The 21,466-nt window shown below is 38.4% G+C and overlaps 1 long non-coding RNA gene and 1 pseudogene across 2 annotated transcripts; one reads left to right on the plus strand and one right to left on the minus strand.

Annotated features, from left to right (window-relative positions):
* The first annotated feature begins 1,370 nt into the window (after positions 1-1,370).
* Positions 1,371-13,581, plus strand: LOC143879046 (ERBB-3 BINDING PROTEIN 1-like; annotated as a pseudogene). Its single transcript, XR_013251113.1, has 7 exons — positions 1,371-1,383; positions 8,483-8,972; positions 11,623-11,956; positions 12,062-12,198; positions 12,300-12,391; positions 12,968-13,150; positions 13,255-13,581. The product of XR_013251113.1 is annotated as an ERBB-3 BINDING PROTEIN 1-like (transcript).
* An 813-nt stretch (positions 13,582-14,394) lies between these two features.
* On the minus strand, positions 14,395-15,517 carry LOC143878627 (uncharacterized). Its single transcript, XR_013251046.1, has 3 exons — positions 15,434-15,517; positions 15,020-15,153; positions 14,395-14,863 (listed from the first exon to the last, which is right to left on the minus strand). It is a non-coding gene; the product is annotated as an uncharacterized LOC143878627 (long non-coding RNA).
* Between the last annotated feature and the right edge of the window lie 5,949 nt (positions 15,518-21,466).

Genomic DNA, 21,466 nt, shown 5'->3' on the forward strand with positions numbered 1-21,466 from the left:
ATAAACACCCACTTCAGTAGTGGTTTATCGTAGTGAAATAGTGGTTTAACTTAAGAAATTAGTGGTTTACAGTAAAATAACAATGATTATAAAGTGTTTAAAGTAATTTAAATATGATTAAATAGTGATTGAAGGCTTTGTGCAATGGAAGACAATAGTTTAACATGGAAAACTTTCATTCAAGTTTATAAACATGCCTTATAATGGAAAGAGAAGGGAGAGGGCTAGAAATATACACCTTTCCATTCAATGGAGGCTTTGTGCAATGGAATGGTGGTTTCTAGTGAAGATTTTTGCGATTTCAGAATTCAAATAACGTTTTTTTGCAATAGTTGTTGTAAATGGAGGCGTTGTGTAATGCAATGAAGGGTTAGGAAGGCTTTCACATCTAAAAATGAGGTTTTCAGCAATAGAATGGAGCTTTTGGCATCTAACAATGGAGGTTTTTGGGTTTCAAAAATGGAGGTTTTTGGGTTTTTCATACGTAAGTTTTCTTTGGTAGGTGGGAGGAAGAAGAAGAAGAGGGAAAAAGGTGGGTTTTGAGATTTGTATTCTAAATGTAATCATTTCAAAAAAGGTGATTTGATAGGGAGAGAGAGAGAGAGAGAGAGAGAATCAAGGGCATTTTAGTCATATGCACTCTTGATTGGTGATTTAGAAAACACCCCTCTTCACATGCCATAGTCAGTAGAAACCCCTTCTATTTGGTCATTTTCCCTTAATCAAAAGTAATGAGCCCACGCGGGTTAGTCAAATTTGTCGGTGGAAAGTTGAGTCTGGACGACGACAATCAGAATAATCTCAACCCTTCATCTATATGCCTCATTTATGTTCGGCCTAGAAAAGTCTTTACATTAAAAGCATGCCGTGTGGGGTAAATATCCGTTTGAAGGACCCAAAAATTAAGTGTTTGACCTTGACAGTGATTGGCCACCACTTTGTTTGACAGAAAAACTAATGATAAATTCACCACATTTTAGGATGGAATCACCCCGTATTTTTCAAAAATGGACTGTACAGTCCACACTATAGGCTGATCCAAACCTCCCATTTGATGGGCCACATTGTAAATAGGTTGTGCCCCAAAAATCATTCCCATAGGATGGTTCTAACCCTCCCATCTAATGAGGGACTCACATTTTGAAAAATACTAGGTGCATTCATCATAGAAGGGGTGAATTTATCACGACCCCAAAACTTACGTAATAGATGATTTTAACATGCATTTTCTTGGAAATACATGCGGAAAAAAGTAACATAAGGTCCACCACCTATTTGTATATCTAATACATTCAACTGTGTGGATTAGACACTATCCCAAAAATCTTCTTCACAAGATGATCTTAACCCTCCAATATATTTGGTGTAAAATGGATGGTTCAGGTAATTCAAAGAATCACACAGAAAAGAAGGATAGGTTTCTCCCATCTCTATTTGGGATAGGGATTTCATTCTCACAATATGGGGGCTAGTTAAATTTATCAGGCCGACTCACCCACTCAAAGTAAAGATAGGTTTTCCCTAATTCATGTCGATTAGTCAAATTTTAGAAATTCCATTCACTTTAGGTTTAGGCTCTATTTGGATACAGGTATTACCTTGTAGATTAGTGATATGAGTAGTCAATAAGGAGAAGACAAACACTTGCCTAGGATTTAACTTGTAGAATAGTGGGGGAATTAGATGGTTTTCCGAACAGTCCGTTTGTAGTAAGAGATTTTAAATTATGTACATTTTGTGGAAAAAAAAAACATGTGCTAAAAAAATGTATAGTATGGCCCACCTACTAGTTAATCTAAGAAATTCTTTTATTAATCTTGCAATAGATAGACCATGTCCCAACATAAATCGAACAACTAGAGTGAAATTTTTTGAGACGTGGCCTATCTATACAAGGGCTAACAAATGAATGGTTTAGATAATCCACATAGGTCAGATCCATTATACTTGTGTATTTTCACAAAAACATACATACATTTGGATCTCTAAAATGTAATATGCCTAGTTTGTATAATATATTGAAAAATATTAATTATTAAGTGGGGAGCATGTGTATTCCCTCTACTAACATATACTGACTGCAATACAATGCATCAAGAAAAAGGGATACAAATATTTATATTTGTGTTATTTCTGCCATACCACAAGAAGAAAATCCCAAGAAGGAACCAATGGAGAAAATAATGACGCCAGAGCACTAAGAGACAAGAACCATGGACGCGTCAACTTTATCAGTAGACCCACGCATGGAAAGTAAGGTCTGGACAACGACCTAGGTGTGGCCAAATCAATTGAATAATCTCAGCCCTTGATCTATGATGTCTCATTTATTGTCCGCCTTGAAAAGTCTTTACTTTAAGCGCGGGTTGTTTCAAGACTTTCAACGATGGTGTGGATCGCGTCATCCTTTTGAAAGATCCAAAAATTAACAGAGAAAAACTTTTGTAATAGAAGAAGAAGATTGGTGAGGTACAGCCAATGGAAGCGCCCTTTCAGGCTTTCATCTTATTTTTGCAAAGGTACGAAGAAAATATAGTAGGGCCCACCTATTTGAATGACCTAAGATATTCATTTGTTTGATCCTTGAAGTAGATTAGACAATTTCCCAAAAATCTTTTCAATAGGATGATATCAACCTCCAAATATAATTGGTGTAAAATGGGGGATCAGATAGTTCAAAAAATGACAACACAAAAGTAATGAAGCCCACGGGGGTTAGTCAAATTTGTAGGTGGAAAGTTGAGTCTGGACAACGACAATCTGGGTAATCTCAGCCCTTCATCTATATGCCTCATTTATTGTTCCGCCTACAAAAGTCTGGACAACAACAATCGGATATTTTAAGTAAATATCCGTTTGAAGGACCCAAAAAATTAAGTGTTTGACCTTGACAGTGATTGCCCATCACTTGTTTCATACAAAAACTAGTGATAAATTCACCCAATTTCAGGATGAATTCACCCTGTATTTTTTTAAAATGTACTGCACAACCCTTATCATAGGATGATCCAAATCAAGGAAGCAAGATTCTTCCCTAGGAGCCTTCGATTCCCGTATCGATTCCCGCTCTGGCAACCTTGAGTAGGATTCTTCCCTGGGAGCCTTCGATTCCCGCTCTGACAACCTTGATCCAAACAGTGGCGGAGCCAGGATTTATTGATCAGGGGCAGGTAACACATAGGGGGGCAGGTTATACATAAGGCTGGGCCCAATTGAGTTTGGCCTATAAAGGAGTTTGGGCCAACTCAAGAGGGCTCCCTTGAGAGAGATTAAGAAGTATCAACTTTAATCAAACGTTATGAAGCCCATGCGGGTTAGTCAGATTTGTCGTTGGAAAGTTGAGTCTCGACAACGACAATCGGATAATCTCAGCCTTTCATCTATATGCCTCACTTATTGTTCCACCTACAAAAGTCTTTACATTATTTAAAAGCATGCCATGTGGGGGCAACGATCATGTCGATCACATCATAATGGTATAAAAGATCAACGGTCTCGATTTTAAGTAAATATCCGTTTCAAGGACCCAAAAATTAGTCGACCTTGACAGTGATTGGTCATCACTTGTTTCACAGAAAAACTAATGCTAAATTCACCACATTTTAGGATGGATTCACCCCGTATTTTTCAAAAATGGTGTAAGCCCAATGGTTCCCACCTTGGCATTTCCATCTTATTTTGATGATTCCAATACACAAGTGATTTTATATCACTAATGTGTTTTATTGTCTAAGTTGTAGATCTTAATTGTACTAAGAGAAGATTGCTTGGATTGAGGCCAAGAAGCTCTCATTGGACTACATTCGGAAGGCCAAAGTCATCGGAGATCCAAGATAATGAAGACTTGAAGCGTCACATTGAAGATCAAAGTCATTTTTGTATAAGATCCAATCCTAGTTTAGGTGTTTAGAGGCATAAATTAGTTAATCTCACACACCCTAAATGTTTAAGAGATTGTCCTTGTGATGTTCCAACACTTTGGAACCCTCATAACAATCCCAACTTGGTGTAAAGTTGGAAGCCCAAGAAACAGAATTGAAAATCTGCTGCTGATAGGCTTCTCGGAACTCCGAGAGATTCCTCGGAGCTCCGAGAATTGGTCCAGTAGAAATTTTTCAACTTCTGTTTGTATTCCCGGAACTCCGAGACCACTATAACGGGAAGAAAAATAGTCGTTTGGAAGTTTGCCAGATTTACCACTATGCCCCTCAAACGGTCATATTTGGTTTTTCTATATATATGGGCATTCCAAACTTCCCAATTATCAATCCTAACACTCTAAAAACCCATTAGTATATCTCAAGAGTGAATCAAGCTTATTTATGCCTCTCATCATCCAAGATTAGGATTTGGATCATAGGCTCAATTTGTACATCTTCTCCAAAGTGTGTAAACCCTTGTGAGGGATTTTTTTGTTCTTTCTTTCTTATTCAAGAACATTATATTGGGCGAGTGTTCGGAGAAGCGGAGCCCACTCTCCGTGATGAAGATTGCCACCAAGGTTAAAGGCATTCGGAATTGTAATCGGCACCGATCTTCGTCGGAGTTAAGAAGATTAAATACTAGAGATAAATTCATCCCATTTCAGGATGGATTCACCCTGTATTTTTCAAGAATGGCTGCACAACCCATACCATAGGATGATCCAAACAGTGGTGGAGCCAGGATTTATTGATAAGGGGGACAGGTTACATAAGGCTGGGCCCAATTGAGTTGGGCCTATTAAAGAGTTTGGGCCAACTCAAGAGGCCCCCGTTGAGAGAGAATAAGAAGTATCAACTTTAATCAAACGTCATGAAGCCCACGCGGGTTAGTCAGATTTGTCGGTGGAAAGTTGAGTCTCGACAACAACAATCGGATAATCTCAGCCTTTCATCTATATGCCTCATTTATTGTTCCACCTACAAAAGTCTTTACATTATTTAAAAGCATGCCATGTGGGGACAACGATCATGTCGATCACATCATAATGGTATAAAAGATCAACGTTCTCGATTTTAAGTAAATATACGTTCCAAGGACCCAAAAATTAGTCGACCTTGACAGTGAATGGTCATCACTTGTTTCACAGAAAAACTAGTGATAAATTCACCACATTTTAGGATGGATTCACTCCGTATTTTTCAAAAATGGACTGTACAGTCCACACTATAGGTTGATCCAAACCGCCCATTTGGTGGGCCACAATGTATTTGTGCCCCAAAAATCATTCACATAGGATGGTTCTAACCCTCCTATCATCGAACACAATGCATTCGGTCTCTATAGGTGTTTGGGTATGATAGGTGTCTGGATAGAATAAAACTAAGAAAGAAATGGTGAATAGCCAAGGGATCACTAGTGCAAATCTAGTGTTCGCAATAGAACTTTTAGGAATTTAGGAGAAATAAGAATTTCCTAATTCAACAAAACAGAAACATGTATTCCCAAAATCAAATTAAACATCTCTTAAGATTCAATTATAGCTAGAATTTCGTAGGAAATCATAATCATGGAAATTCATTCATCAAATAGTAACTCACCCCATGCAGATTTCATACATGATACATCAAATCTATAATCAAAACAGCTAGCTAATGGAAGTAAAACAAGTCTCAAGTAATGTATTGCAAAAAATAGCTCTATGAAACAAAACAACATATAGCTCAAACAATATCTAAGGGTGGCTAGGGTGTGGAGTGTACGGGAAGGTGAAAATAGTAAGATCTGGGAAAAGTTTGGGTAAGTAAATGTAACAAATAGTAAGATCTGACCTCAGCCAAGAAGATATGAGAAGAGAACAAGAGGAAATATGAGAAAGAGTAGGGTTGTATAAGGCTTATAGCCGTAAGCTGAGATGGGAAAGGTGGGGAAAGAGAAGTGAAACAGAGAAACGAAAGGGGATGAGAGGGTGTCTGTAATAGCAGAAAAATGACAGAAAAGAAGAAAAGAGGACACGGAGAGAGGGGGATACCTTGATGCAAAGGGGAGGGAGGCTCTTCTTGTCAATTTCACAGACTAGAGCTTAAACGGGTTTGACGAGATTTAATAAGAGCGAGGGGTGAAGGTTTAAGTAGCAGGCCATAACTCAAAAACGCTGTGGTCGTACGTTTTTTATTCAGCTGCTCAAACACTCCACAACCTAGAATGCTTTTTAAAAACAGTTTTTTATTCAGCAGCTCTCCCTGGCTACGTTCTTTTCTTCTCTCTTCAAGTCCTATTTGCTTGATCTCAGGCTCCCTGATTAGAGAACAAATGGGGACAAATAAGAAGATCGGGCCTATATAATTAGTTTCTTTTTTATGGCTCTGTTCCAGCATTTCCACCCTGTTTTGTTTGTCCTTCCCTGAAAATGATTTAATTTTAAACAAAAGACATGCACAAGGGTACACATGTGAAAACAGAGAGTTGGCGGATGGTATTGCTGTTGCGGCTTTTTCTTTGTTTTCATCATCGATTGAAAGCAAAGACTTTTCCTTCTTTGGAGCTGACACTGGAAAAAGTAATAGAACAAAAACTTTTTATTCTCTCCCCTTCGCAGCGATAACAGAAAACACTCAACAATTAACTCTAGGGCTAAGCATGGTTAAAAGGTTAACCACCGTGACAAAAATTTGGTGGATTGGTAAGGTTTCATTAAAATTTGAGATGTTGTATGGGAGGCCTCACTCCTTTGCTTGCTCCTTCCTCCAAACCCAATATAACTTTAGCATGAAAATACATTGTTGGTTTAAAGTTTTTGGTAGGTAAAATATGTTGCTAGTAGAGATCACCTTACTAATTTTTTTTTTTTTTTTAAAGTTTTGTGATTCTTAGATCTGTACTAGTTCTTCAATCTTTCGTACGGGTTGCTAATCTCGTGCTGTAGCAAGTGGAGCCTCAAATAGCCCTAAAAATGCCCAAGTTTTTCTTTTGTGTTTTGTTCAAGTAAGAAAATGTCGAAGTTTGTCAGCTGCAAACTATCTTAAAATGTATGTTCTTTAAAGCAGTGTTTTAAACACGTGGATGCGGCGCGGAATGCCATTGAAGAAAATCCTAGTCAACTCAGCACAATGCGGTCGAGTAATCGGTTGACGCGGCTGGGTACTCAGTTGACTCGGTCATAATTCGTGACTCAAAGGAGTTTTTATTGACTTTGTAGGGCAAAACACGGATGCAGCATAAGAAATCGACGTGCACACAAGGGAGTTTTGAAACTATACTTTAAAGTTCGAATCCTTGAGCTCCCTCGATGGTGAGATTAGTTTTATGTTCCTAATGTCAATTCAGGGTACCTGCTCCCACTGATGTTCACTCTGGGTTTGTGCTGATGAACTAACAGTCTTATCTTACTTCGCGGCCATAGAAAGGATAAATTCATATGGTGCATTTAAGAAATCTTTTGCCATTGCTCGTATAGGCGTTTTACTACTATTGCAAGAGAAATTATGCTTAATTTCAGCATGAAGTACGCTAGGCAACTATAGAATGTTCACCCTATACCATTCAAAAAAGAATGTTCACCCTATACTGTAGGCTACTCTATTGATGGACGACTAGTCTGTTTCTCAGCAACCAACATTTACGCATTGAGTTGCTTGTCCCCACCATGACATATCTTTGAGATTCTCAAAATGATGTTTTCATAAAATGATACTTCCTCAGCATTTAAATAAAATGGGTTTATTGGCACTTTCTTTATATTTCCACTTTCTTAAAAATTTCCAGTCAAGAAATTCTTAAAACGGTTTTTGTCACTATGCTTGTAATGAAGGATGACATCTTAGTGGATTTGAGTTTAAGTAGATTACTTAAGTTAACCATCTTGTAATTTACATCTGTTTCTTTCTTTTTGATGCAATGATGGCTGAAAATGACCATGGGTGACTGTTCCCTGTCCTATAAGCTTCAACTCTTGATCATAAATGGATCAACACTTTTTCATTTACCAGGTTTCCCTGAATTCTTATCTCTTGCTCTATTGACCTTTCACATATTGCAATTAATTTAAAAGTTCCTTATGTCACAGTAAGATATAAAGGTTAGTTTTTATTAAGGTTGCAACATGGGTCGGGATTTACCTGACCCGCATTGACCCGACCCATAAATATCCTGGGTCAGGTTTAGAAATCATGGGTCTTGGGTTGGGTTAAGCTTTTGGAGTAACAGGTAGTTTCACTTGGTATCAGAGCAAACGCCTGGGTTCAAATCTCCTTGATAGCAAAATCCACATGCAATGGCCAAACCCAAAAGTGAGGCCACATGTGCCACATGTAGGCCAACCCAAAGATAGAGGGGCCACACGTGAGGGGGAGTGTTAAAGTATAAAAGAATAAATAACGCCTTCTCCAACAGCTTAAGCTTTTGGAGTAACTGGTATGTGAAACTTACCGGTTACTCCAAAAGCTTAAGTTGTTGGAGAAGGTTTTATTTAATCTTTTATACTTTAATACTCCCCCTCACGTCTGGTTCAATATCATCTTAGACATTAAGCTAACTATCATAAAATGGTGTACGACCAAAGGCAGTATTCCGTATTTACCTGGGGACCTCCTCCGGAATTGGCTTGCAGTATTTGCGGAAAAAAGGTCCGTTACCCGGTTATCTCCTACTTGGAATCCCCCACCGGAGGGCTCGTTTAAATTCAACTTCGATGGGAGCTCAAGGGGCAATCCAGGTAGGGCGGGTATTGGTGGTGTGATTCGAGACCATAATGGTGTTACTCGCATGACCTTCTCTGGGCCTATTGGTGCCTGTGATGTGAATGAGGCGGAGGTGTCAGCCCTCCCTTTTGGGCCACAGGAATATGTTGATCATGGGTTTGGGCCACTCATTGTCAAAGGGGACTCCTCCGATACTGTGGATTGGGCTATGACGAAGAGCTGTGGTCCATGGCGGCTTGTGTCTAAGATTGATGAGGTCAGGGATTTAGTCTCCACAATCCATCCGGTGCTGACTCATAGGCGGAGAACTACTAATGGCCTTCGCTTCTCCTGGGGACGCCCTGTCCCTCTGTATTGCTCTTGATTTTGCAATATAATTCGTTACCTCTTCAAAAAAAAAAGAAAAAAGAACCGACCCAAACTTGAGTCAGGTTGGGTTTAAAGAATACAAATGCAAAAAACGACCGGAGCCTTGTAACATAAAAAAATTTTCCCAGTTCTTCGTTGAAACATAAAAGATAAAGCCCTAATACTCCTCTCTTATTACACAACTCACCTGGCGTTTGACGCCCCTCAATTTCCTCCTTTAATCTCCTTCATTCATTCAAATCCCACAAAGTGAAAACCGTTAGGGGCCTGTTTGGTTGCCTCATATTCTGTATTTGGATTTGGAATTGAGTTTTGAATACAGAATGAATAGATCTGCCAACTCATGTTGGGAAGACAGAGAGGAAAGGGGGAACTTCCTATTGCCGGGAAGTGGTTGAGGAGCAAAGACGGTGAAGGAAACTGCCAGATCTGTGGATTTCCAATTACTTATTTCCACAGTATATTTGGAAATTTGATTTTTTTTCACTCTTATTAACTAATTTGGAAATTCAAGGATTTGATCTGGACCCAAATCACAACACAAAAAGCAATGCAAATGTGAGAAATCCAAATCAAAATCTTCCCAGCATCCAAACGGGCCCTAGTTGTATCAAATATTAGGGGCGTCAATGGATCCAGACTGTCCGATGGATCGTCCGAATTCGAACATTAATGAACGGGATCTAAACATATGAATAGGATCCATGGGCATATTTCGGATCATCAAATCTGGGATCCAAAATTTTTTGAATTGTGTATGGGCACACCACAGATGCCCATTGGATAGTCACGATCCGAAATGGTTTACAAAAATACCCTCCAAATTTTGTTAATGCTAACCGTTCTATGAAGGGTATTTTGCTCAAAATCTCTCTTATCACTTAATGAATCGGATGGGAATGGGATTTCACTCATTTCAGTCGTTTCATTTCATACTTTCACGAAGGAAAAGAGAGAGGGGTTTTGTTCTTTATGCATTATATTCTTTGATAATAGTTATACATTATATTTGTGTATGTAATTTTGATTAGTTTTATTGTTTGCAAGCATTATTACACACATAGATTAAACATAGATAAATTTTTAATTTAGTTGAAGAAAATGGATAGAGACACTAATAGTGGACTGCCATTCTATCTCCTTTTAAAAAAATTAATTGTTTACTTAGCTTAGAGGGACATAATAGGACACTCCGATGGACGGTCCGAATTAAAATGGATCGTGATCATGACGTGGAAGGTAGGATCTGAAGAACAATCCGACTCCGACCAGACCGATAAGGAATTTGAATGGATCGTGACTGTAACATGGGTGGATCCAACCCGAAGTGGATCCGTTGACACCCCTATCAAATATCTCTTCACAAGAGAAGCATTTCCAAATCCGAAGCTGTTATTTGAATCTTTGCTTACGCTATTGCTTAATGGCACATCATTCATGTTAGGTATTTTCAAGGTAAAATGAGTGTTGGTGAAAAAACCGACTCAACCTAACCACAGGAGAAACTATCCCAGGTAGGGTCAGTTTTATGAATCTTTGGTTTTCCCATAAAAAAACTCAACCGACCCGGTGTAGTTTCTCTGGTAGGGTAGGGTCTTTGGAAACCCGACCCCCTCTACCCGATTTGCCATAATTTTTTTTATGACAGAGACTTCTCTATAGTTGTTTTACTCTTTTAAATGTTTTGTGCTTGTATTTCTTCTTCATTATGGAAGGTATTAAGTTGCTATTTGTGAAAGCTTTTTTTTAATGGTATCAAGAAAGCTATTATTGCCTACTGATTGGCACTTGAGCACAAAGTAATAGTTGTAGAGTTAGTCTACAAACTTAGCCAACGAGCTCAGCATTATGTGTCACTTTGTTTAGAACTAGTTCTATGCATTTTTGTCTTTGCTTGAGACTAGATAAACTGTAGACATGGGAAGAAATCTGTGTAGTTCGAGGATTACATTTTTGGTTAATTTGCTAGTGAAAGATTTTAATTGATTTGTTTAAAAAATTGAAGGTCAGGGCTTCACTGGTTTATTTATTGAAGACCGGTGTTAAATTTTCTGATTGAAGTTTGTTTACATCAGAGATGAATGTTGGGACTTCTTCTATATTACTTCAAAAATTGAAGTCCAGGGCTTTGCCTGTCCATATTTAGTTAAGTTCCAAATGAAAGTTACTTTCGACCGATGCCCCATTCTTGCTGTAGACCTAAGTTCAATGTTACTGGTAGCCCTTTTGGTGGTGTTCTTGAATGCTTCTCACATTGAAGTCATTTATTGCCTTAAACTATGTTTAAAAAAGTGAAGAACCCATTGTTTTCGTCACAGAACGGTCCAAAGAATGAGTGCTGAAAAATCAACGATGATTGCGTAATATGATGAGTGCATAGAAAAATAGATCTCTGTCGTAAAACTTTAAAAAAGACGTATCCTAGCAATATGTGCTTTGGATTGTTAAGCGCCAAGTTACTTTAATAAATTACATTTCTCATTCCTTTCTTAGCATCTGTTAGATATATCCATTTGATTTGTGGTAGAAACATAACTCAAATATTTATGTTGGAAACACCACTTCATTTCATAACTTAGTCTTTTGTACTTGTTTGTGTCTTGGCTGGTGTTTTATCTTGATTTGATTCCAGAGTCTGTGGCTCTGAGCATCTGTTAGATATCTATTATAATTTCAAAAAAAGAATACATCATACTCTCTTCCTGTGTTATTTTTTTTTAAGTTTTATAATTAGTTACATTTACTCACAAACCCTATATGTAACAGAAGCTATTCAAAAAGTTGCTGCTGCCTACGATTGAAAAATTGTTGAAGGTGTCCACAGCCATCAGCTTAAACAGTTTGTTATTGATGGGAACAAGGTCATACTGAGCGTAACCAACCCCGAGACCAAAGTTGATGATGTAGAATTCGAGGAGAATGAAGTCTATGCCATTGATATAGTTACCAGCACAGGCGAAGGCAAGGTGAGGACAAATTCCTTAACCGATATTTCCTCAATTGAAACTGTCAAATTCCATGTTGGAGTCTATTGCTGTGGAATTTCAACTGCTACATGCTTTAAAATGCAGCCTAAGCTGTTGGATGAGAGGCAGACAACCATCTATAGAAGAGCCGTCGACAAAAATTATCACTTGAAAATGATGTCATCAAGGTTCATCTTCAGTGAAATAAGTCAGAAATTTCCGATTATGCCATTTACCGCAAGGTTTGTCAGCTCCTTAACATTTTTATTTGAGTAAATATTTAAGTGTCTTAATAATTCTTGAAAATTTCTCGACAATAATAATCTTGTGTGTTTTTTAACAGGGCGCTGGAAGAGAAGCGTGCCCAGCTGGGACTAGTTGAATGTATGAATCACGATCTCTAGCAACCATATCCAGTTCTGCATGAAAAGCCCGGTAAGTGTTCAGTTCACTTCGAGTCCGATGCTTTATTTGTTTATTGGTCTGTTAAACAATGTTTTTTATGCTCCGTTAAATGAAAATTGTATTTTAGGCCCTGTTTGGATTGCAAGAAAAACATTTCTGATGGAATTTTTTTCTTCTTTTCATGATTTATAGGGAAATGATGTGATTATAGTTAATTTAGAGGGATATTATCATAAATTGAAGGTTCCTCTAAAAAAAATTGAATAGGTTTGGTTCAAGTTATCGTTTTTTATTAGGAGTTCAACGCGAGTCTCTTGACCTCTTCAATTTTCTGCCTCCGTGAGGATCTCATTCTGTATTTTCTCCCTTCTCCAAACTAATAAACTTCTTTATCATTCAAAGAAAAAGTTATCGTTTTTTTTACATGTAAAAAAGGTGACAAAATTTACCATTAAAAAAAAGTGACAAAATTTTGAAATATTTTTCATTTTCAAAATTTTCCCAAAAATTCCTGCAATCCAAAGAGGGTTGTAGCTTTTCCGTGTTATATGCGTGAATGTCTGGAAATTTATGTGTATCATCAGTTGAATAGTCTGGTGATTACAGGAGACCTTGTTGCTCATATAAAGTTCACAGTTTTGTTAATGCCGAACGGATCAGACAGGATCACATCCCATGCTTTGCAGGAGTTGCAACCTACAAAGGCGATCGATGATGACCCTGAAATCAAGGCTTGGTTAGCTCTGGGCACAAAGACGAAGAAGAAAGGCGGGGGAAAGAAGAAAAAAGGTGTGCACCCTCTACTTTCTGTTTGCCTGCCATAAAAACTTTCATTGTATTTACTGGTAAGATTCTCCTGTAGATCTCATCGGTGCATTTGACCCCCATTGCAGGTAAGAAAGGCGATGTGAGAGACGAGTCCGCTGAAGCCGAACCCATGGACAGTGCAGCATCAAATGGCACTGTTCAAGAATGAGATTATCCCAATTATGGTTTGGGTTTAGGGATGGGGGGGCTTTACATTAAAACTGAGATTTTGCCCAGAGTCTGATGCAGGTTTTCCCTGTTTTTATATGTTAATTTTCATTCTGTGATGATGGGTTCCCCAGAGGAGAATGCAGCTTTTATATTTTGAACGGGAATACAATTGCAGCTGTAGATTTGAGGCAAAGTTGGAATTGATAAACAACTAAATAATAATAATAAAACATGGGCATATTTAAAGGTGATTACTTCACTCCTTCCAGATTGTTTGCTTGGTTCTTTTTTTTTTAATCAGGAGACTGAATAGTGGTTTAGGATATTCCATCAAGATCAAGCAGAAGGCAGTGTGTAAACTACTGGTTCATCTAGATTAATTATGTCAATTGCTATATAGTGCGAGGTCAGTGTTTGAAGGAACCATGACCCTAGTTTTTCATCCATAGATATTCATGTGGTGCATTCTGCTGCATTAATTAAAATGCTTCCTAGTTCCTACTGGGTGGGTTTTAGTGGGTTACACAAACAATCTCCTCAATGGCATCTCAACCTCAGTTCGAGCCGCATGATCTGCATCATTATTAGCTGAACAGAGGATGTGTGCAAAGGGCATCGCATTCCCCTCCACCATATCCACAATCTCCTCCATAGCATCAAAAAATATCCAATGATACCCTGACTCTAAATTCACCCAATATATGAAGTGAGCAAGTGCCCTTACACTACTAGGGAATTAAGGAGGGAGGAATCCATAACCCAACTCCTTCTCAAGAGAGCTAGGACATCTACATCTTTAGAATCCGTCATACCTATCAGAACCGAACAGGCCTATCTGATAATGCTCTCATCATTATGAATAAGTCCACCACTACCAGCAAAGCTCGGTCACCACAGAAGATAAAATCATTTGCTAGATACTACGCTCCCTTTGTTGTTTCCCTTGTAGACACTTCTATTTCTCTCCTTCCAAACCAGCCATGAGGACCCAAGCCTCCACCATATCATCTATATCAATTGAAATGTCCGTGGAAGTTGTGGTAACCAATGAGCAATGGGAAATATAGACCATGAGTTCACAGCTCATGGAAGGTTCAGGTTCATATAATAATATTTACATGATTTAATGCCACAATTCCATTTGAATGTTATCAAGTTTTCACAATACAAATGAAACTCTATTTCATTGATACATGCTTTGGCCACCTAAACATCTCTTAGGAATGAATGCACCCACTATCACCCTGATAATATCTAGAAAAAGAAGTAATAGCTTAGCCCCAAAACAGAGTTTCTTCACCACATTCCCTAGGGATAAATGACTGTTGTTTTGATTCAGCCCCGCCCTTCAACCTTGATTTGCATAATACCCAGCCCGGAGAAGCATGAGGAAGGAAAATCTTTTGTAGTGGGTTTTAAACCTATTAAATCTTGACCGTAGATGTAATCCTGTGGCTGTCACTTGGGGGACGAATGGCTTTGCCCTGCGTCCTGATGGAGGTGAAGCAGCCTCTATTCTGAAACCTATTTAAGAACGGAAATTATTATTAATGATTCTCGAGCTAAATCGATTATCTTTGGAATAACACCATAAAACATGAATCATACAAGACAAACATACATGCTCAAATTGGAAGATAATAGAAATGGAAAATAGACTGTTAATTTTATTATTTTTACCTGTGGAGGTTGTGGATGGCAAGGAAGAGAAACTGAGTATAGTCCAGCGATTCATTCCCCAAATCTCATATGCATTATAGAAGCTTCTTCCACTTGCGAATTCCATACACTCACTTCTCGCACTGATTCTAATCCTGAAATCAAAACCACATCTTTTTTCTCAGATGCCTCTATCAATGCTTCAACATATTCATACGGAAGGATCTTTCTTGGTACAACTCTTTTAATTTTTCTTAAAATTATGGATATTTTGTTGTGAAAAACCTCAGATAGCAATTTGTGATTTCAATGGCAAAGCAAAATGAAAGAACAAACACAAGCAATCACACAAAGACACAAAGATTTATGTAGTTCGGCAAAGCCTACTCCACTGCAGAGTCGAAAGAAAAACCCACTAGAAGATTAAGAGATTACAAGGGAAGATCAGTGTCTCGCACCAAAATAGCCCAAGAAACCCTAGCATACCCTTTTCCATTTCATTTGAGCTCTAAAACCCTCTTTGAAAGACAAGACTCGAAAATAGCCCTAAAAACCCCCTTTTATAACGCAGGCCCAAACTTGCTTTTAACGGCCCTTATAAACGGGCCTTATCCGGGTCGCACACAATATTTTGGACCCAACCGGGTTTAATTCAAGACAGCCAACTAAACAGATTTTAATAATACCAATGTAATGGTGTAGAATATTTAAATAGAGAGTGAGATCGTACCTATCCCTGGATGACGATTAACGGATGACAATGTGGGGGACGTGTTGTATCTTGGGCCAATCTTGGCCGCCTTCTCTACATTGTTCCTCCAGTTTAGGACAAATATAAAGTCTCCAACTTTTCAAGTGTGGTGGGGAGGCCATAAACATTATTCTCATCATCAGGAAACAGGGAATAGAGTTGATCGCAGTTTGAGATTCTCAATTCTTCGAGGCAGGTGAGATTTTCCAGTTGAGTGGGCATGAACTTGAGATTAGAACAGAAAGAGATTTCTAGTGTTTTGAGTGTGATGGGAAGCCCCCCTCTCCATTTGCCAAGGACTCTAGGTTGCGACAGCTATAGATCTCCAAATGTTGGAGAGAGGGTAGATCTTGCAACCAGTCTTCCGTGGACCAACACTTCAAATCATCACACTGGCTTATTTGTAACCTCTGAAGAGTGGTTAGGGGTTTCAGCAACCCATGTGGTAGTGATCTTAGGCTTTCAAAGAGAGGTGAGGTTAGGCACTGACGAGCATAATAGCTTCTCACCACACCACTCAAGTTCTAATTGAAAAAAGAGATGGGAGCATCGGGAGGGCCCTCAATTTTTCACAATCACTTATACGCAGCATTGTGAGGGCAGGAAGAAGGTTGGCTTCGGGAAATGCCTCGAGCTTGGGGCAATTCTTTAAGGTAAGCTCAAGAAGATAGGGAAGATGGTTATCTGGAGGCAAGAGGCATTCGCATTTTCTACAACCCGGGTTGCACCCGTAATTTTAGAACTTCGGAATCTTTTTTCATCGTGAACTTTGGATGCAACCTTGGATTCCAAAACCACTGATTTTAGTTTTTAATGTTTAATGAGGAATTGTATCATAGCATATTTTATATACTTTTTGTTAGGATATTATGAATATAAAATATGTTCTTTTGCAATAAATCTCACTTTCTCCAATCAAAATAAACACGCAAAACTAAGTTCTTATTTGAACATTGAACACGTTACAAAGACAAGGAAATTAATACATAGAAGATCATCAAGACATGCCTTACTAAAATCTATCACTAGCGTAATATATGAAAAATACAGCAGCATCATTCTTACAAGAAGCCAAAGCTAGGCATACAAATTAGGTTTTGAAACAAGTTAGTCTTCAATTGCCTTCGACATCCCAACCAATACTCCCCATTATCTCGGTAGTTTCAGTTGGTAGGATTCTCTCAAAAGTTTCATACTCCCCACTGAACTTGCATAAACTCCCCCCACCAGGGCAAGCTTCAATTTGAGCTCAAATGAAGTAGTCTTCACTTTCTTTCAAGAGCACCATCAACCACAGTATTTGAACACATGCTTCTCACCATCAATGGCATCCACATGGTCCTTCCAGTAGCTCAAGTCCTTGATGACTGCAAGCTAGAAGGAAACAGATACACTGGTCATTTACCGCCGACGGGTCAAATTAAAACATCAATGCAGAAGTAGTAGAATGTTATATAAGTGAAGCTAGATTGTCTAATGGTGCCAATCCCGCCATATCATTTGAGAAGGACAATGGTTAATGCTCGATATGGTCTGGCATGATCTTAGAGCTTTTCTCATTAAAAAGTTGTCAAAGATCCCTTTGGTAAGCATCTACGCAGGCGGATATCCTAGGAAAAAAAAAGCATCACTGGGAATATTATAAAATGTTGTAGAATAAGCCAATAACACTATGTTGTATCCGAAATATTTAAGAGTTAAAATGAAATTTCTCACTTTTGAAGTTCTGATATACTGGTAATATGATAATTATCTTAGGAAGTGCATGAATGTGTGTACATGCACAACCTGAAGGAAAGAAAAGCACTTCATATCCAAAAGAAAACATCAACTACTAGTATATTTACAAGATAATAAGTGATGAATTGAACTGCCCATCGACAGCTAATCAGAAGTGCTAAAAAAGGGCCCCAAATATAATATTTTTTCCAAAAGTGGATCTAATATAAGAACCATACCGTAGCAGGACGATGGAAACAACATCCTAAAATTTAGCTTTGTATTACAAAAGCATTTATGAAATATCCACCCACGTTGTATACAGCCTGCTGAAGAGCATTTTGAAATGAAAAATTAGAGGAACTGCACTTAATCAATAATAAAACTAGGAAAATATACTTGAACGTAAAATTAACAAATTGATTACCTTTTGACCAAAGGTCCTAAAGGATGCAATTTTCATGTGATTCTGAGGAACTCCATTAGCTAAATATGCCTGAAAAAATATATAAACCATAACAGAATGATGTTTTGATGGAACAAAGCCATATAATATGCAAATAACACTTCACTATAACTATTTCCTGAACTTGATATAGAACTGAAATCACACAGGGATTCAGCTTCTCTTTATACTTCATAGTCTTAGGGTCAACATTCTCGAGACGCTGAATTAGTGGCATGCAACAGAATCAGGTTGTATTCAACAAAAAATATGAAATGGTGCAAACCATGATCAAGTACTATAAGTGTCTGAATCAATCGGAGAAAATGTTTTATGCTATAACACATGAACTGACACTAATCAAAAGATGTTCTCTTCTCTGATAATATTTCTGTATCTCAACTCAACTCAACAAAGCCTTTGTCCCAAACTAGTCAGGGTCGGCTAATTTTCTATAGGATTCATTTCATATAATATTTTTCTATCATTCCAAAAAATAAAAATTACAAGAAATTACCTATCCATTGAAAGAAGTGCATAAATATAAAGAGTGGACATGAGTCGGGATGTGCATACCTGATTTTATACAAGCAAATTGCTCCAGAGTTCACATGTAAATCATCAAAACTACATAAATACAAATAGTGGACAAGAGTCAGGATGTGCATCCTTGTGCTTGCCATGGCCAGTATGAATGCCAAGCAATGGAGCATTCAATTCCTTGTATGCTACACCGATTGGGTGGGTTTTAGAGGGAGGGTAATTCGGGTATTTACATTTTCTATCTATAGGGAATTTTTTATGATTTCTTGAATCGAGGTTAAGTTTGGGTGGGTTTTAGTAGGTGATATCAACAATCTCCTCCGGCATAAAAAAATATCCAATGATACCTCGACCCTACATTCACCCATTATATGAAGTGAGCGAGTGCCCTTACACCACTAGGGAATTAAGGAGCGAGGAATCCACAAGCCAACTCCCTCTCAAGAAAGCTAGGACATCTACATCTTTAGAATCCGTCATACCTATCAAAACCAAACAGGCCGATCTGATAATGCTCTCATCATTTTGAATAAGTCCACCACTACCAGCAAAGCTTGGATTAAGCTAGAACCATAAAAGTTTAGCTTAACTAATATAGGGCTAGGAGGCAGCCTCCTAGCTGCTGGTGATTGGAGCATATTGCACTTAAGTGAATCACATTCAATAGATGGAAGACATCGATGTTGAGAACGGCTATTGTTGAGGAGTTAGTTTCCTAAACGGAAACAACTCTCCACCGACTCTCTTCCTTTGTGCCTATCTATTACGGTTTGTAAAACTGTGAGAGTGGGCCACACGTAGGATGTGAAGCTTAGTTTTTCTAGGTTTGAAAACCCACGTACACAATAACTCTAAAAATAAGCTATTGGCTAAATACTTTGTGAGAGAGCAAATAGTGAGAAATCCTTGTGTGAGAGAGAGGTAGAACAGTTTTCTCTTCAAAGGGGTGGGTTCGTCTCTTGTAAAGGGTTGTTCTTGAGTTATTTTCTATTTGAGAGGGTGAGTGTGTACTCTGTAATTTTCTCTTTGATTAGTGAAGAAGAAGTCTCCGTTGCTGCCCTGTGGATTAGGCATATTGCCGAACCACGTAAAATCTTTGTCTTATTGTCTGTGGCTTTAATTATTCTTTTACTTAATTTATGCTTTTGTTATCGATCTTGTGGCCGCTGCGTACTCTAACAATTGCTATCAAAGCTATACCGGTTGTCAGATCTTCACACAAGATTGATTGTTGATCGTGGTTGCTCAGGTTGAGATGGCTAGTTCAAGTTCGACGAGATTTGAAGTGCCGAAATTCAACGGATCAAATTACGCGTTGTGAAAATTGAAGATGAACGTGGTTTTGGTCAAAGAGGATTGTGCGGTCGTGATTGAAAGTATTGAAAAAAAGCCTACTGATATGACTGATGCAGTTTTTCAAAAGAAAAATAAATTAGCAATGGCCGATTTACTTCTTGCACTTGATGATTCTGTATTGTTCAATGTGTCCGATGAAACCACTGCAAAAGGTTTATGGGACAAATTGAAGAATCTGTACGAAGGGAAATCTATGTCAAATAGGATTTTCCTTCATAGACAATTATACAACCTAAGGATGAAAGATGGGTCTTCATTGGAAGAACACCTTAATGAATTTAACACCCTCATTAGTAGATTGACTGTTGTTGATGTTAAAATTGATGAGGAAGAGAGAGCTAGTCTCTTGTTATGTACTTTGCCAAGTTCGTTGGATAGCTTGATTATGAATTTCGGTAATATGAAAGACCTCAAGATGGAGATTGTAGTTTCTACATTGCTATCCGAAGAGAGTCGCAGAAAACCTGGAGCGGACTCTTCGGGTGATGCAATGATGGTAAGTGGAAGATCCATGGAGCGAGGTGGTGATACAAAACATAATTCAAGATTCAAATCGAAACGGCGGAAAAATTTACGGAATTGGAATTGCCAGAAGAAGGATCATCTGCAAAAGAATTGTAAATCTCGCAAAGGGAATCAAGATAAGCCCAAATCTGATTTGCATGATTATGAGTCTAGTTCAAAGAATTCCCATGAAAATTTAGCTGAGGAAAGTGCTTCAGAAGATGGTGAAGTGTTGTCTGTTCTTCCACCAGATATTAGTTATGCTGAGTGGATTTTGGATTCTGGCGCTTCATTCCATATGACACCATGCAGGGAGTGGTTTACAGTTTACAGTTCCAGGTACTCCACATCAAAATGGGGTGGCAGAGCGCATGAACCATACACTCATGGATCATGCTAGGAGTATGTTGAGTTCAGCTGGGCTAGAGCAATGTTTTTTGGGCAGAGGCTGTTTGCACAACCTGCTATTTGGTGAACCGTTCTCCAAGCACTGCACGTGATTGCAAAATTCCTGAAGAGGTATGGTCTGAAACACCTGTTAATTACTCTTTCCTACGTACTTTTGGTTGTGATACTTATGTGTAGATTCCTAAAGAGCAGAGAACTAAACTGGACGTAAGGTCCAGAAAGTGTATTTTTCTTGGCTATGCATCAGGAACAAAGGGGTACAGGTTGTGGGATCCTACTGCCTACAAGATTATTGTTAGCCGAGATGTTGTCTTCACAGAAGATTCATTGCAAAAAGTGCAGCCAAACTCGGGTACAAGAGAGATGTTTGATATGGAGTCTTTAGAAAATCTTCTCAATCTTCCAAATGTACCAGACATTGAGGAAGATGAGGAGGAGGATAGTGATAATGAGCATGTTGATGTTGATGTACCAGAACTTGAAACTCAAGGTGACCAAGGTCGTTCTGCAAGAGACCGCAAAGCTCCTACATGGCTACATGATTATGTTACCGCTTATGCTTGCATTACAAAGGAGCGTGAACCTTCTTCTTTTAAAGAAGCTTGTGAGTCTGTAAATGCAGATTGGTGGAGAGTATCTATGGAAGAGGAAATTGAGGCTCTACATAAAAACCAGACTTGGGAGTTAGTTAAACTTCCAAAGGAGAGGAAGGCTATAGGTTGCAGATGGGTGTACAATTTAA

Source organism: Tasmannia lanceolata, unplaced genomic scaffold, assembly GCF_043159265.1.
Source record: "Tasmannia lanceolata isolate RefF3 unplaced genomic scaffold, GAP_Taslan_0.1 ptg000006l, whole genome shotgun sequence".
NCBI classification, from domain to species: Eukaryota; Viridiplantae; Streptophyta; class Magnoliopsida; order Canellales; family Winteraceae; genus Tasmannia; species Tasmannia lanceolata.